The 16,062-nt window shown below is 35.5% G+C and overlaps 1 protein-coding gene across 3 annotated transcripts in view; it reads right to left on the bottom strand.

Annotated features, from left to right (window-relative positions):
• Positions 1–3,250: 3,250 nt before the first annotated feature.
• Positions 3,251–16,062, bottom strand: part of LOC138711807 (uncharacterized) — a 43,986-nt gene continuing 31,174 nt past the window's right edge. For 2 of the 3 annotated variants that reach the window (XM_069843055.1, XM_069843056.1), the window contains exons 6-7: positions 11,607–11,712; positions 3,252–3,522 (exon numbers count right to left, since the gene is read on the bottom strand). The gene's annotated coding sequence lies outside the window, so the exon portion shown is untranslated. Of the gene's footprint in view, positions 3,523–11,606; positions 11,713–11,997; positions 12,168–16,062 lie in introns of all 3 variants that reach the window. The other variant, XM_069843057.1, reaches the window with a different exon arrangement.

Here is a 16,062-nt window from a genome sequence, read left to right as displayed (position 1 = left end):
TTGTATAAAGCATAATTCGTTATTGATTGCCGATGTGTAGTAGGGTGGCAAAATACCACGCAAGCTACATTATACTCTTTGACACACGGTTATGCATAAATATAACGATGTGCAAACAACGGTTATTGGAAAACTTTAATCAACAACTATTAATTTTTATTGCGTAAATGCCGTTAAAGAGAATCACCAAAAATCCACAAACAATTCGCAAAAACGTGAAACTTTCAGTGAACAGTCCGTCTTTGCAGATCCTTCCTGCACGCTGTGGACAAAACTCCTTCCTCACATAGCAGTCTATAATATACTGCCGAGGCTAAAAAAAAAAAAACAAAAAAAAAACACAACACTTGAATAAATTTGAAATATCAAACCATAATACAAATCATAACATTACTGTGTGCTTCTATTGACCTGATGTGTTAGATAAGTGTTAATTCATGTTTTGGAAATGATAGTATACCTGTTGTTTGGTTTGTGACACCTCTTTTGCCACTTCTTGTCCCTTACTCTATTTTATTGCTTTGCCATTAAAATTTACAATCCTAAACACAAGCAGCCAAAACAAAGTTACAACATTATTATTTTCTTTTTTGTGTGTGTGTGTGTGTGTGTGTGTATAATGGAATTCTGTGATATTGAACTCATTTTTAACAACACTTAAGAGAGTTAAGATGCCGTTAAGCCCCAAGAACACTGCTAGAGCTTTCGCGTTGGTAGAGGATGGCCGGAGTAACGTTATGTGTATAATAACCAGGGAACGGATTTATATGGACTAAAAATATATGAAATATGTAAATATATATGTAGTTATTTTTACCAAAATATGGAATTAAATATGGATTTTTACCAAAATATGGAATTAAATATGGACTTAAAATTATAAAAAAATGACTATGTACGTTAAATATTGGTACATTTTAATCAAACTAAACAAAAAATATAATGGACGTACCTTATCTTCCAATGTAGTTTCAACAAAACACAATTTTTATTGTCTGTTACCATAACAATAGGTTACAAACATTTCTTTCAAGTGCTGAAAAGTGAATCTTCTTCTATTGTCTCTGAGGATAGATTTATACTGACTAAAAGAGCGTTCGACGTCACAAGAAGTAACTGGTACATAATTCAATTTCACAATGTCTGCTGGGGATAAGTCCAAGTTAATCTTCACTGTTGATTCACCACTCATCACAGCAACAACCTTTTGTAGTTCTTCATATCCAGGGTTTTTTGAAAGTACAGTGTCCACCTTAGCTCTTACTGCATCTGCAACTTTACCTCTACCACGATTCAGTTGTTCCACAGTACTATTTATAATTTCAAAACTTTCAGATAGTGAAAGGTGCCTATTTTGGAGACTTTTGAGCGTTTTTATGATGCATGAAAATGTATGCTGAATGTGAGCTAAGTCATTCTTCACACTTATGTCACAGGTAACTGTTTTCGCAGTATCAATTGAGACTGCATCTTCAGAGTCCAATGCAAGGAGAACATTGTTAATAGAGTCTATATGTTCGGCATAATATTCAACTGCTTCTAGCCATGTACCCCATCTAGTTAAAATTGGCTTTGGTGGCAATGGAATTTCAGGGTACATTTCTTTCAACACGTTAACTCTACTGGGAGCTTTGAGAAATACTTTTTTCACTGATGAAATCAACAAATCTACTTTAGGGAAATTGTCTCTGACCACTTCTGCCACACGATGAAATGCATGCGCCACACAAGTAAAATGAGTCAATTTAGGATATACAACAGATAATGCTTGTCCAGCTTTGACCATATAAGGGGCAGCATCGCTAATAAAGAATAACACATTATCGTACATAATACCCTTTGGCCACAGGATACCCATAGCTTCGTTGAACAGTTTAACTATAGTTTTGTTATTGCACTTTTCTAGAACATCACAATGTAAAAGAATTCGTTCAGAATATTGTTCACTTAACAAACCGATAACTACATTACCAACAAGTCTACCTTCTTTGTCGGGAGTCTCATCAATGGAAACCCAAATTGAACTATCTTTAATTTCATCTCTTATCTTCTGTATTGTCTCATCGTAGATGGATGGAGCATACGTCTTCCTAAGTGTTGACTCATCCGGGATTGTATGTTGAGTATATTTTTCAAGGAATTCCCTGAAGACCTTATTCTTTAGTTTGTAGAGAGGAATATCAGCAGAGATGAGAGAACGGCACAGGTCGATGTTAAACTCAGATCTTACATTCGACGTTGTTGGTTGTGTTAAAAACAATTGTCTCTGCTTGGAATTTAGTTGTTTGTTGGCCTGATGTTTACTAGTTGTAATGTGTTGTTGCACCAGGAACTTTTGTGTAGATGATACTGCACACTGACACAAATTACAAAATAATATTTTATTGTCAGTTGATAAACCATCTTCTTTAAATTCTGAAATGTAACTTGTTAGTTTTGATTTTAAATTGACTGAATGACGTACTTTTGGCATATTTACCGTCTTTATAGTATGATTTACAAAACTGAACCTATGTGTACTCTGACTGGCATTTAACTGTTGAGCTGCACAACTGAAGTCTGTTAAAAATTTTAAATTAAATTAATACAGTTTTGTAACTTACTTTCCCATTGTTGATAGGACTGCTAATTTTCAAATAACTCTGATGTTAAAGGGATTACTGAACATGTGTTTAAATCTCTATTGTTGAAATGTATTTTTAAAAGTTAATGGAATTTTGTTTTGTTTTATTGTTAAACCTAATATAATATGGACTGTTTTATATGAAATATGGAAAATATATGGAAATTAACGAAAATATGTACTAAACTCTAAAATATGGAAAAATATGGAAAATAAAAGTAGGATTTTTCAACCCTACACATTGTGAAACATAAAGATAATGCAAAATATAAATTATATTAGCTTTATAAGTAAATATGTATTTACATATAAATCATTTCCCTGATAATAACGCTATAAATATTCGATATTATATGTGGTTGAGTTTGCCGGCACACGTAAAAATATTAATAAACACAAAACTTACGAATAAACTTTACTAGAAACGTCAAATAACGCATTGTAAGTTAGGGTTCCGATCACATCTCGTTCTGTGTTTTTAGGCACTTTCATCTGAACTCACCTTTTTTCATTTTACTGTATTACGTTTTGGCACAACCTTGAAAGGAGTAAAGCACTTACTTATCGTCCAGGACATAAGCGCAACTCAACGTTTGGTATATGACCAGGTATTTGAGACGAATAGAGTCGAAAGAAAGATGCATCTATAACTGTTTAATTATTTATTACATGATTTAAAAAAATAGATATTCTGTTATTTTTTGTTGAAACATTCATCATTTACAGTACTTGTCCGTTAACATCAATTTAGTCAAGATTGAGCCTCCTGAAGGAGTCATCAAAGCCGAAGAGATCACCAGAATTGAAGTCACCTCCTAGCCTTTTTCTCTCGTCAGACTTGAAGTTATCGTGTTGCAGGAACCAGTCGTGGTAACTGTCTAATTTCTTAAGCCACAGATCTGAAACAGACCCAGCAAGATGTTGGACACTTGCAAAAACAAAATGTAGAAATAATTTACATAGAAAATGGGGCCAATATACGACACATTTTCTTAGCTGTTGTTTTAATGTAACAATGACCTTTGAATGGAAAGGCATGTTATGAATAGACCGCGGATTTGTAAGTAATAAACCAATAAAAAATCTGTTTTAGGTACCTAAAACTAGCTCTTTCAGTACCTCATTAAGGCTTTACAAAACATCAAATAGGCTGTGAATGTATAAGATAAAAAACACCATAAATATTTAACGAAGTAATACAATATTAACAAATCCGCAAATATATATTGACAAATGCCAAAAACGTAACATTAGACCATAAGAATATAGCTCTAAGCTACAAGAAATTATAATTTATTGTCCAAAATGTGTTTATTCAAAAGATTATACTTTGTGAAAGGTACCGGTACTGTCACTTAAAATTATTTGTATCCACCTAAATGCATTTAAAGTGCACAACAATTGTTTCAACTGTTCAAACCATATCTGACTTCGCAACGCATTATCAACATTTTATCTAAGTGGTCTCGAGAACAAGTTTGGCGCTTATCGGTGAAAATAGTTTATAAGCAGAAACAGAACGTTCTTCATAAACAGATGTGACGGCGGGATACTTCAATTTCGTCACATGTTAAACTGGAATGCTGCAATCAAGAACAATAATTATTCATTTCCCCACAAGAATATCTGCTGCTGCATGCAATTCATTCAGATCCTTTTACTTTTTAAATCACTTTCAGTTTTTGTACACACTCTTTCTCCCACATCTCTTTGTACTTCCATGATCTGTTGTTTGGACTCCTCCTAATGTAAACCAAATCACGGGGGAAGAAGCGATCTTAAAGTACAGTAACTGTTTTGCCGAAGTGACACAAACATCATCCTTGTGTAAATTTTTTTATGACTTTCTGGATCTTTAAGAAATGCTCACTGTAGTACTCTGCTCCTTTTAACCATGTTCAGCATGAGGTAAGGACTGATTAAGGTGGCTAAGGAATATCTGGGTGCTCTCCTCTGAAAGCATGTATCCTTGACGGTAACTTGACGGAAATATTTTTCACCGTAGAGATTAGTTCTTTGACCGTAGGAAAATCTGCCCTTACTTGTTCTGCCACGCGGTTCATATTGTGACAGCCGCGTCGAGAGTCGAGCACGCGTCCCGCAGAAGGGAGAGCGTTCTTGGAAGGAACGTGGCTCGTGTGACGCGGCGCGCGGGGAGAGAGGAAAGCTACGAAAACCTTGCCGAATTTGCGATGTGGCGCGAAGCTGGAAGTTTTGAAAAGCTACGCGAGCCGATTGTTGAAACGAAACGTCCAGAAATAGAAGGCTTGCGAAGTGTTACCTAGCAATAAATACAAGAAGCGGAGAAGAGCCATTTCGGTTCAGTTTAGAACAGTTCAGTCAATTTTAGTGAAGCAGCAGTGAGTGTCCAAGCGGAATCAAAGCGGCCGGAAGTCTTTGGTTCGGCGTGCGGTGAACTTTATCTGAAAGTCTTGAGTTCGAAGTTCAGTGGACTGTCTCGGGAAGTCTTGGGTTCGGTACCGTGAACTTCAGTGAATGAGCTAGAAGATCTAGCCAAGGCAAACGAATTGTGAATTGAGAACTCACAGTTTTGTTTTGTAAATAGGGCTTTGTGAACATTAGTTGAAATTAGGAGTACATTGTTGTTCTCAATAATCCAAGTGAATTGTCATTGTCGTCTTTGAAGTGCAATAACGAATACTGTGTTGCTGTGTGGAGTGAAATGCCCATTGTTGACGGGAGTGTTTAAAATTTGAAATAGAAAGCCATTACTATAAAAACGTATCATCAAAATTTGTCTGCATAAACCACTTGATTATCCGACACAATTTATTTATTCTGAATTCCAAGTACTAAAATTTGAGCAAATATATAAACATACATTACTAACTTAGTTACACAAAAATCGAATGAATTTTATAACTGTAAAAACATATACATAACACCAGAAGAAATGTCCCAACTCTTTTGGCAGAACCTAAATTCCACACTACAGCTGAATTTAGACACAGTATGAATTATGGACCAAGAGTATATAATTCAGTATTTAAAAATAATCCAGATATAAGCAATTTACACATTCTTAAGTTTAAAAATAAAGTGAAAATGTTTGTATGATATTGGTAAACTTTATTATTATTATTATTATTATTATTATTATTATTATTATTATTATTATTTTATTTTTTTTAAGTGTTACTAGCATTATATGGTACTAATCTATATTGTATTTATCTGATGAATGTAACTTATAAGATAAAACATTCTAATAAATATAAATTAAATCATTTTCTTCATTAATAACAATGTATATCTTCAATAAATGATTCTTTAGCATCGCCACAGATACACTTGATTGTACTTGTCTCTATATCTTGTCACTAGAATGTTTTTTAAATTTATATTTTCCCCGCCATTCATAAAGCATTTTGATATGATACCTCTTGCACAAAAGGAGAGATCTATAACTGAAACTTGATTAAAATATTTCAGTATTATTTGTATTTATCCTGGTAATAATGAACAGTTTGACTCGTAGACATTTTGTTTTTGCAGCATTAACTTCCCATGATTGTACTGTACGAGAAGATTCGAAGAGAACGGCAGTTACGTAGACTTTCAGCTTCCCCCTACTACCATTAATGCACAACACAGTGTCAATACGGCGGTTGCTGACGTCTGCGATACAACGAACTTTTCTGTTGATTTTCGAGTTCGTCATTTTTTCCGGTTATTATATGCTTATTTAAGTTGTGTTAACTTTCGCTTGTGGTTTTATATTTTATTTTATCCGTCCTAGTATTTATTTTATTATTGTAATTATTTTTGTTTTATCACTGTAGTTATTATTATTATTATTATTATTATTATTATTATTATTATTATTACTACTACTACTACTACTACTACTACTATTATTTATATCATCAGCATTATTATTTCAACCCTGCAAAATTTATGTAGACTACTGGACTGTACCCGAGCACGAGCATATGCTCATTTCGGGTATCTATTCATAATTATTCAATTAAAATGTAAATTGCAAATAAATTTGAATTTGAAAAAAAAAATGAAATTCTTGTTGTGACAATATCATGGGCAAGACACGTCACGTGCAACATAAAGGAATACAATAGCCCAGGCAACGCCATTGTAGTAACTATGTATGCCGCGGTATCCGTGTAGGTGAGCAGCACTTTGTTTTCGTCAACATTATTTGTATTTAGTTCTTTTAGTCCATTGTTGATAAATTGTGCGATTGTTTCCTGGTTTGTCTAGGGAAGTTGCTTTGTGCATATCACTAAGCTCGGAATGGCACGTCTGGATTCAATTTGCCGAGAACTAAATTCGGGATTTATTGACAGAGATTGTTATTCGTTCCGTTACTTGACATCCAGTGTTGCCAATTCAGCGGTTTTGTAGCTAAATCTGGTGTTTTCAGGACTATGGTCAGCTACAGAATTTTACCGTCAGCGGCTAGCTATTTATTTGGCGTTTTTTGATGATTCCGGCAAAGGGAGACGATATTTTTAAGTTTTTGTCTGTAAAGATGTATTGTTTTTGTATATACTTGTGGACAATAACGTTAGTTAGTCATAAACCAGAGATTAATATGGTATTATCACAATTTTTCATTGTGCGAGTATAAAATATCAATGTTTTATATTAACTCGATTTCGTACAACCGTGTCCATTTCCTACCTTTCCAAATTTCTACCTTCCTCTTTGACTCCTCGTATGATCCATATATCTTAATGTCGTCTTATATTATATATTATTTAATTTATCATTCCACATTGTAGTTATTGTAACACAGACATACTTAAAACTTAAAACCAGACTCATTGTTGGCAGGGACTTTCATTTATGATAACTTATATTATGATTCATTCATTCATTCATAGTGTTCTGCTCATGGGCAGGTCTTTCACTGCAAACCCAGCATTCTCCATCCTTTCCAAATTTCTACCTTCCTCTTTGACTCCTCGTATGATCCATATATCTTAATGTCGTCTTATATTATATATTATTTAATTTATCATTCCACATTGTAGTTATTGTAACACAGACATACTTAAAACTTAAAACCAGACTCATTGTTGGCAGGGACGTCTCTAGCTCAGTGTGAAATCATATTTCAAACCGACTGGTGTGATCGTAAATGTGATTGTTTCCCAAGTCTCCGTTATATTATTCTTGATCTACTTCATTCAATTTTGAAGAAATATGCCGCATAAATCTCCATACGTACAAAAGTTTAGACATGTGTGTGGGGGGGGGGGAACATAATGTGTTGAAAGATTGGGTGGAAGAAGTTGCCGGTGATAGTTGGAAAGCTCGATGTAAAATTGTAAGGTGATATTGAATACATGATATTCAGATTTAATCGTCTATACGATTTTGCATAGAACATAGAGCCGAGAAGTGATAGATACTTTCCATAATTTAGTCTACATTTTTTATAAAATTCTCCAGTTCCTAAAACTGTAGTTTGTATTTCAAATTTGGAAGTGATGTGTTATGAAAAATCTGGAATTTTTCAAGTACAGTCTAGCGGTTTTTTTAAGCTTGTGCAGCGGTAAATGGAATTCTGAGTTGGCAACATTGTTGACCTCCAGATATGTGAATCTTCAATATGCTGTCAGATTCTGTTCATTGTAGGTTGAATCCAAGTAATATTTGCGGACATTTTACTCAGAAAGAATTAATTGGTGGCAGTATTTTTCAAGAAACGATTTGAATGTTAGATATTCTAGTTTTCGAAATTGAATGCAAGCTGCTACACCTGCATGTCATAAGTCACTATAAAACTGGTTCCGTTTGCTGGATTCTTCATATAGGGATTGCTGACGTTTAGATTAAGTGTTTGCAGATAGTAAACAATTTGATAAATTGAAAACATAATAGCGTTCAGTTCCACACAGCTAAATTGGCGACACATTCTAATAGCGACAATAATAATAATAATAATAATAATAATAATAATAATAATAATAATGTGACAGCTACCTCGGGAGTCGATCACGCGTCCCACAGAAGGGAAGGCTGGAGCGTAAGAGACAGACGTCGCGCGGGGTGAGAAGAGAGAAAGCTGCGTGATGCTGGTAGCTGTGCGCGGAGAGATAGGGAGGCCAGCACTGCGGCGCGAAGCAAAGGGGAAGCAAAGCTGTGGGTGTTTCGCTATGCGAGGTGAAGGGAGGGAACGAAACCTCCCGAACAGAATCGTCCAGAAACAGAAGCCGTGAGTAACAGGTGGAAGACACTCGAAACAGTACTTTCTGGAAACTATGGTTTAGTAATAAATAGAAGACGCGAAGAAGGCCAAAGCCAGTTTTAATTTGCACAGCAAGCCAATGAGTTGAGAAGCAGCAGTGAGCGTCCAGGCGGAAGCAACGCGACCGGAAGTATTGAGTTCGAGTGCAATGGACTGTCTCCGGAAGTCTTGAGTTCGAAGTTCAGTTGACTGTCTCTGGAAGTCTTGGGTTCGATATACTGTGAACTTGAGTGAATGAGCTAGAAGAACTAGCCAAGGAAAACGAACTGTGAACTTTAAACTGACAGTTTTGTTTTGTAAATAGTGCTTTGTGAACATTGGTTGAGATTAGGTGTACATTGTTGTTCTCAATAATCCAAGTGAATTGTCATTGTCATCGGTGGAGTGCAATAACGAATACTGTGTTGCTGTGTGGAGTGAAATACCCAATGTTGACTTGAGTGTTTTATATTGAGTTATAGAAAGTCATTCTTGTTGTAATAAAAGTAACATTATTGTGTTGAATTAAAAAGTCACAATAATAATAATAATAATAATAATAATAATAATAATAATAATAATAATAAAGGTAAAAGGTAAAGGTATCCCCGTAACATGCCATGAAGGCACTTGGGGGGCATGGAGGTAGAGCCCTATGCTTTCCATGACCTCGGCACTAGAATGAGGTGGTGTGGTCGGCACCACGCTCTGACCGCCTTTTACCCCCGGGAAAGACCCGGTACTCAATTTTATAGGAGGCTGAGTGAACCTCGGGGCCGTTCTGAAAGTTTGGCAACGAGAAAAAATCCTGTCACCACCTGGGATCCAACCCCGGACCTTCCAGTCCGTAGTCAGCTGCTCTACCAACTGAGCTACCTAATAATAATAATAATAATAATAATAATAATAATAATAATAGTAATAATAATAATAATCTTTATTAAAACTGATGTGTTTAATAACAGAATTGCACTTTGGAAATTTTTACGCTTTAATAAAATGATAAAAAGAAAATGTAAAACGAGAATACCAGAAGAAATTATTGTAGGAAATGTATAAATCATCCACACTAAGTAAAGTAACTCTGGGCTTTTATAAATGAGATTATGATTATTTACTTCAAGAACCTTGTATTCCATCTCTGTTGAGGAACAGCATGTTAGGCCGTACAACGAGTGGGCTCGGGTTCAATCCTGGTTGGTACAAGTAACTTGGTTGACGTATTTTCCTTAACACATTAGGAGCTAACGCCGGGGTAACATTCAGCGCTAGACCCTGAATTCATTTCTCTGGCATTAACTCCTTCAAATAACTATGACGCTAGACGACCATAGCAGTAGATAAAGCGTCATATAATAAAGATAGCCTACTAAAATAATACAATCCTGTACTATTATTAGTGGAATATATAATTTTAGAATTGTGATTTGAAATAAAATAAAAACCCAAGTATAGAGAACAAATTTTACAGGAAAAGGTTTTATTTGAATCATTAATTTCTGGATTGCAATTTATTAACAAGATTTAGATTATTGGTTTACATATTCAAATTCCACGTAACATCGAGTTGTAATGTCTATGTGACTGATGGGTTCTGAGTAATTAAGTCTTATTTAAGCTTTACTTGCCACGTTCTTTATTTTAGATCTTCTTTGCTATTTTGAATTACAAACAGAAATGTCTGCACAAAATACTTTTCAGACAGTAATAGCAATTACCTACAACTAAACATTTATTATAAGGAAATTCCATAACATTATAGAAAATATTCTAGTGATTCTAGTCGTTTGCCTTGCGTTAATGAAAAGATTTCCTCCTTTTGAAGATGACAAGAGCTGCGTTCTTTCCAACCCAAGATTTTTGTATCCGAAAAGAAGAAAAAAAAATTCAAAGGTACATGCTGGCCTTTACTCAAGATTTTGTTCTGCATGCTTCTTGGTGGACGTTGCTTGTTATAGTTTTGTTCCTCATTATACTTTCTCATTAATGTTTTGTGTGCCATTTGCATTTTAATATGTGTGTTCTTTTAGAGAGTAGTGGATATAATCATAGGTGTAGTGGGGGGGTGAAACCTACAAAGTAGGACTTGTTTTAGGTACGGTCAGAAGACCCGTGCATTGGATGTTAGAGAAAACTATGATAATATAAAAATCTGTATGTGTAATATTACTCAATAAATCTATCTATCTACCTTCTCATTGTATTACGTTTATTTTGTTTCTCTTCTGCAGGATTATTTCACAGGAATTTCACTACTAGAGTCACTCGAAACTTCTTTCATCTGGCGAGCGCCCTTCACATTGCAGACTTGTCAATTCAATGACTATCCAGGAACTCACGATTCCAAGTTTGTACTACCGACAACGAAACGATAAAGTTTTGATATTGTTACATGAAAACTTGAATAAAGTCATGGACTTGGACTATTTCTTGTCGGTGGAAGTTCACTCTGCCTTACCAGAGCTAAAATCTCAAGAAGTCTGAAATTCTTAAATGAGGCGATGTGGCCCCGGTTTTATTTGCGACCTCAATTGGATTCCCCCAGTTTCTTCTGTAATTTAATTTTAATTTTATTTCATTCATTCGTTAATTCTTTAATTTATCCTCTCATTCATTCATTCATTCATTCATTCATTCATTCATTAAATCGCGTGGATTCATATTATTGCCACGTCATACTAACTTCTCAGAATATCTAAATTCATGTTACAACTCTCAGTTACGAAACTGCTCGGCACTCTGACAATATTATGATTGTAGTATACTTACTCCAGTTCTCTTGCAATGAACCTCCTGTCCCACCCAGATCATCGGGAAGGGACATTTGCGGTACTTGTTTAGTGAAGTTTGTGAGATCTTTTCCATAAACATTAATCTGGAAATAGTAAGCGTTATACATTTTTAGTACTATTCGTAATCATGTTGTTTTAATTGTAACGTGATTAAGAAACTACAGACAAGACAAACGGTAATTAGTTCTTAAAAGTTATACAAAGAAAATTATTATCAATTAAACTTAAATATAACTAGTTCGGGAAGAAGGATTTTGACTGAATTTACTAAGTCCTGAAATATAGAAGTTACTTACTATTGAAGAAAAGAAGGCAATTCTATTAAAATTCGTCCACAAGAGCGTCACGACACGAAGAATTTTACTCACCCGGTTGAGGATTGGCCACTGTCATCTGACGCATGGCCATCTTCTACGTGCCAAGCGTCAGCCGGAGTCATCTATGCCATGTTCCACTGACCGTGGAATATTTTTATTACAGTGTAGAAAATACGACCGTGTCCGTCGGCAGTATGGAATTCGGCCGACTCTACGTGACGCTGTTGGAAATTATTTTAATTGTACAAGTGCAGATCTGAGATTTTTATCGAATACAGGACTTGACAGGGTGATGTAGTTTTTCATTGACCCGTTTTACTTATCCTCCGGACTCTTTCCGGAGGTTACATTTTTTAATATATGATTTTAACAAACTTGACATTCGGGCCTTTTACATCCATGCATGTTATAAATGCGCCAGACAATTTATTTCTTTTGGCATTTGTTTTATTGTTTTGTTGCTTCTTTTTAAATACTACTTAGGGTTTGAGCACTTCTCAATTTTATGGTTTTTATGCTTCACCTTGTTGAAACTGCATTTGTTTGCCTCGTTTTAACCGTGACAACGCTTTTTAGTTCTTTTAAGCATTCTTGTTATTGTATTGTGTTTGTATTTAGTGAAAGATTTTAGATAATGGCGCAAATAGCCACAGTAGCTGACGCGCCCTTTTTAAACCCCACTAACTAACTAACTCTATTAAAATTTTGATTGAGGGAAAGATTTCAACTAAGACCTAACGTAATTATATATTAAAACACCCATCACTAGCAATATATGCTACAGGATTACACGTAACGAACAAGGTATCATTTTATGTATTATATGAGGTGCCGTAGTATCACTACACCTCACTTCGTAGCACTGTAGTCGTATATCACGATTATGTTTTACTGCTTCACTGTTTTCTGCCCCTTTTTTTGAAGTGCATGGTACTCAGCAATGTTACTGCCTTACTCTTTTTGGACAATATGAACTTATAATAATTTATTCTTGAAGGAATGCAAAGATATAGGAAGGAGAAGTTGTGCCATTTGTGAAAATAAATAATTCTACTGGTAGTTGTGGGCGCAGTTTCTTTCAACTAGCTTGTTAATTCCAAACTTGTAAAGAAATTATCAGTTGTTATCTTCTTTCAAATTATTTTTAACACTAGAAGGACTTTCATTCTGCTTGACACCACGGGTTTAAATAATTATTAGTCGAAAGCTTTCCACGACTCCCACGATTTACGACTTTTATTTCTCTTTGTGATTTATGATTCCTGAAAATTGCACCATTTACTGCTAGAGACAACATCGTCCGTCATTTTGATGGGTGCCAAGTTTCAGACCTACCGTACCTACACACCATAAGCAGTTGAAATTTCTATTGTTGCAGATAAGTTTACATTTAATTTCGAATTCTATGAGTGGTTTATAACTCTACGGCAGGTCCTTTGTCGGTATCTAAAAATTAAAATATTAGTCTCTGATTGTTGTTTTGCTACGTGCGTGCTGTTTTCCTAGGGAAAAATTCTCTTTCACAATGGCAGCCTCTGGAGACAAACGTTATTTGATAGAACTAGAAATCGACTATTTGATTAATATGTCTGGTAACGAATCAGAAGGCGATTATCCCCGTAATCTGTGTGAAATTCACGATATCGATTAATTATACGAAAATCAAGGTACAGAACACGCTGTTAAGTACGCAGATTACGTTCCTTGCAGACGTCAACCCAGAGACTAACAACTCTTCAGATAGTATAGTATAGTAGGATAGTATTTATTAACATTCCATGGTATTCATACATTGCTTCACAGCTAGAATATGGAACAAGTCAAAAAACTTATTATTATTATATAGTCATAATTTATAGTCACAGTCTAGATGAAATATATACAGAAGAGGTTTACAATATCGTCTACTAGTACACACAAATTCCGGGTCATAATTCCTTGAGCTGCATATTTGTGCAAATGTGATAGCAAATATTTCAGCAATTTCTATGGGACTGGCGGTCGTTACGTCATTGTTGAGAAGGCCCGGAATTACTGAACTGCGTTTCCCATTATTCGACGGACTTTGTCCCATACGATGTTAGCTGGGACGTTCTTTTTCAATGAATTGACTTAGTTTGTCCAGGACGTCTTCTTAGCATCGCACACACTGCGACGAGCTTTGGCTCGAAGACGTTTAAAATGAACAAAATTTTCTTGAATCGGATGGCGTTCAAATTGGCGTAAGGTACGTTTGAGGTCTCGGATTGCATCTCTGCAGGCATCCGTCCACCAGGGGACAGGGAAGCATTTTACCTGCAGGACGACCGGAGGATTGATAATTCCGCAGAATTTGTAACCAAATTTGAGAAGTGTTCTATACGGAGTCCATACTTTCATGTCCGTTATCATCGAATGATATGGACCCCGAAAATCCGACTCAGTCCGTCTTTTTAATCACTCAGTTTGGAGAGCGAGATTCCGCAGGCCGTAAAGCGGAGTAGATAGTGGTCACTACCATGTAGCTCGTGAATCACAGACAATTCGCAATGCGTGGACAAATCTAGGCTACAAATGGAGATATCTATCAAGGAATAAGTAACGTAAGCAAAGGAAAGGTTTGTTGCTTTCCCTGAATTCAAGGTAATTAGAGATAGACGGGTACATACCTCTGCTATTTTATTTCCTCTATCATCATCGGAATTTGAGCCCTAAGAGTGGTGGGATGCATTGAAATCCCCCACTATCAGATATCGAGTAGGTAACTGCGACAGAATATGTTGAATTTCATTTACTGCGAAAGGAGTGTCTGGGGACATATACATACAGATGATTGAAAACCGAATGATAGGTAGAGTTATTGTTGCGGCTATGCATTGATGAGGAGTGGTAACATTGATGACAGATGAAAAGATACTTTGGCGAAGTAGGAGTGCACAACCTCCGTTAGCACGAATACCGGCAAATAGCAGAGAAATATGACCTACCTGACACCGTGTTTTTGTTGTCTGTACATTTATATAGAGTTTTCAACTTGTTTCACTGGTGTTGATAGGATATTGGCTACTCTTTCGATGTCTTCAATTCCAGTGTTAATTGACAAAGAAGTTGTATGTGATAGCGTATGATTGTTATTGAGTAAGAAGATTAATCGGAATAAAATCACCATTAAGAAAGAGTGGATGATTATAATAATGAGCATTTTTTGCTAGTGATTGCAATATTTTGATATGAAAATTGTGAACTAAGAGGTTGACTTTCGGAAAAAAGGAATAGTACAGAAAACTTATGAAGAGTAATAAGAACATACGAGAGAAGGAGACCACAGAAGATTAACGTGGAGTTAAGCGGCAGGCTACATTCTCAGAACTCCAAAACAAAGTAACGAAACATTGTGCCGAAAAAAATGAGTACGTTGAACTAACATCTTTCTCTGTTAGCAGGTTTATGCCTTAGGACATGTTTCTTCATGTTCACAAATTCATTTCAGTTCTATTTCTTTGCTTATATGTTATTTCTTGGGGGATGGAAGGGTAATAAAATTGTCAACGAATAAAGAGAGCGCCTTTGTCCACTGTGCTGGGAAAATGACTCCAGGAGACATATTTTATTGCAGTGTGTCGAATCAGAACATATCCGGAAAAAATATCTACCACCCTCGATGCTAAGTCACAATAGGAGTTCGCTTGCATATCTTGACCTCATGCGTAATAGAGAATGGGAACAAAAGACTGAATTGTTCCTCTTGAAGGCGAGACAGATCGGAACTTCAGCTGTTGAAGTTTGTGACGAGAACTGACGAAGAGATAATGGTAACTACTCAATTACACACTTTTATGGTTGTTTTAGGTTAGGCTATGTTATATAATATGTTTTTTGTTTGGGCCATTTTCATTTTAAAATGTGTTCTTTTGGAGAGTGGTTTGATCTAATCATAGTTGAGGGGGGTGAAACCTACAAAGTAGGACTTGTTTTACACAGCACGTACAGTCAGAAAACTCTTGCATTGGATTTAAGAGAGAATTCTGACTCATATACTTATTATTTTCAACAATTTAAACTGCATAATGTAGAAAATGCACCTGTTCACTACTATCAAACTTTCCATGAAACTACAATTCCAGAACGCTACAGAAT

The sequence above is a fragment of the Periplaneta americana genome, chromosome 13, assembly GCF_040183065.1.
Source record: "Periplaneta americana isolate PAMFEO1 chromosome 13, P.americana_PAMFEO1_priV1, whole genome shotgun sequence".
NCBI lineage: Eukaryota > Metazoa > Arthropoda > Insecta > Blattodea > Blattidae > Periplaneta > Periplaneta americana.
The sequence above is the reverse complement of the archived record's forward strand: the minus strand, read 5'-3'. Positions and strand labels throughout refer to the sequence as shown.